Source organism: Cornus florida, unplaced genomic scaffold, assembly GCF_030987335.1.
Source record: "Cornus florida cultivar Cherokee Brave unplaced genomic scaffold, ASM3098733v1 CherokeeBrave_3.0.0_Hap2_scaffold_291, whole genome shotgun sequence".
Classification (NCBI taxonomy): Eukaryota; Viridiplantae; Streptophyta; class Magnoliopsida; order Cornales; family Cornaceae; genus Cornus; species Cornus florida.
Window position 1 is genome coordinate 1 of NW_026775795.1, and position 2,500 is coordinate 2,500.

Here is a 2,500-nt window from a genome sequence, read left to right on the forward strand (position 1 = left end):
ACCAAAGCAAGAACAAGAAGACCGAGGCATCAAAATTTTTTTTTTTTTTTTTTTTTTTTTTTTTTTTTTTTTCGATAAATCCAACCGAGAACAAGAAGACCGAGGCATCCAAAATTTTTTTTTTTTTTTTTTCTTTCCCATATACCAGAGAAAGAACATGAAGACCGAGGCAACCAACAAAAAATAATTTTTTTTTTCTCTTTCCCGGAATTTTTTTTTTTTTTTTTCGAAATAGCCGAGAAAGAATATGAAGACCGAGGCATCCAACAAAAAAATTTTTTTTTTTTTTTTTCCTAATCTACCCAAGCAAAACAAATAGAAGACCGAGGCATCCAAAAAAATTTTTTTTTTTTTTTTTTTTTTCGAAAAATTTTTTTTCACAAAAACTTTTTTTTTTTTTTTTCCCCAAAAAATTTTTTTTTTCGTTCCAAGCTAACCAAGACATCTACTATTCACTAGTAGAGCAATCGAGACTGCAAAGCAAGCAATGGCCTTACTTGCAGCTCTTGGTGCTGAGAACTCCCCCCCCCCTATAGTAGTCTTAAGTAAAACCACAGCTCTGACAGGAGTAGATATTGCATGCGAGCGAGGAGTCGTAATGGGCAAAATTGACTCGGGGGACCTCCAAATCGAATTCCGTTTCGAGCAAAACACTTCTTAGGCTTCAAGGAAGCTCCCATAAAATTTCCAAACCCAAACTCCAAACTTCATTTTTTAGCCTACAATGCCCACGTGCACGCCGGTGTGCACGCAGGGGTGCTTGAGCATGCGGGAGAGGAGCCATAATGGGCAACATTGACTCGGGGGACCTCCAAATCGAAATCCGTCTCGAGCAAAACACTTCTTAAGCTTCTAGGAAGCTCCCATAAAACTTCCAAACCCAAACTCCAAACTTTATTTTTTAGCATACAATGCCCACGTGCACGCCGGGGTGCTTGAGCGTGCGGGCGAGGAGCCATAATGGGCAACATTGACTCGGGGGACCTCCAAATCGAAATCCGTCTCGAGCAAAACACTTCTTAAGCTTCAAGGAAGCTCCCATAAAACTTCCAAACCCAAACTCCAAACTTTATTTTTTAGCATACAATGCCCACGTGCACGCAGGGGTGCTTGAGCATGCGGGAGAGGAGCCATAATGGGCAACATTGACTCGGGGGACCTCCAAATCGAAATCCGTCTCGAGCAAAACACTTCTTAAGCTTCTAGGAAGCTCCCATAAAATTTTCAAACCCAAACTCCAAACTTCATTTTTTAGCATACGATGCCCACGTGCACGCCGGGGTGCACGAGCGTGCGGGCGAGGAGTCGTAATGGGCAAAATTAACTCGGGGGACCTCCAAATCGAAATCCGTCTCGAGCAAAGCATTTCTTAGGCTTCTAGGAAGTTCCCGTAAAATTTTCAAACCCAAACTCCAAACTTCATTTTTTAGCACACAATGCCCACGTGCACGCGGGGGTGCTTAAGCGTGCGGGCGAGGAGTCATAATGGGCAAAATTAACTCGGGGGACCTCCAAATCGAAATCCGTCTCGAGCAAAGCACTTCTTAGGCTTCTAGGAAGCTCCCATAAAATTTCCAAACCCAAACTCCAAACTTCATTTTTTAGCATACGATGCCCCCGTGCACGCGGGGGTGCTTGAGCGTGCGGGGGAGGAGTCATAATGGGCAAAACTAACTCGGGGGATCTCCAAATCAAAATCCGTCTCGAGCAAAGCAGTTCTTAGGCTTCTAGGAAGCTCCCATAAAATTTCCGAACCCAAACTCCAAACTTCATTTTTTAGCATACTATGCCCACGTGCACGCCGGGGTGCACGAGCGTGCGGGCGAGGAGTCGTAATGGGCAAAATTAACTCGGGGGACCTCCAAATCGAAATCCGTCTCGAGCAAAGCATTTCTTAGGCTTCTAGGAAGTTCCCGTAAAATTTTCAAACCCAAACTCCAAACTTCATTTTTTAGCATACGATGCCCACGTGCGCGCCGGTGTGCACGTCGGGGTGCACGAGCGTGCGGGCGAGGAGCCGTAATTGGCAAAATTAACACGGCGGACCTCCAAATCGAAATCCGTCTCGAGCAAAGCATTTCTTAGGCTTCTAGGAAGTTCCCGTAAAATTTTCAAACCCAAACTCCAAACTTCATTTTTTAGCATACGATGCCCACGTGCACGCCGGTGTGCACGAGCATGCGGGCGAGGAGTCATAAAGGGCAAACTTAACTCGGGGGACCTCCAAATCGAAATCCGTCTCGAGCAAAGCATTTCTTAGGCTTCTAGGAAGCTCCCATAAAATTTTCAAACCCAAACTCCAAACTTCATTTTTTAGCACACAATGCCCACGTGCACGCGGGGGTGCTTAAGCGTGCGGGCGAGGAGTCATAATGGGCAAAATTAACTCGGGGGACCTCCAAATCGAAATCCGTCTCGAGCAAAGCACTTCTTAGGCTTCTAGGAAGCTCCCATAAAATTTTCAAACCCAAACTCCAAACTTCATTTTTTAGCCAACGAT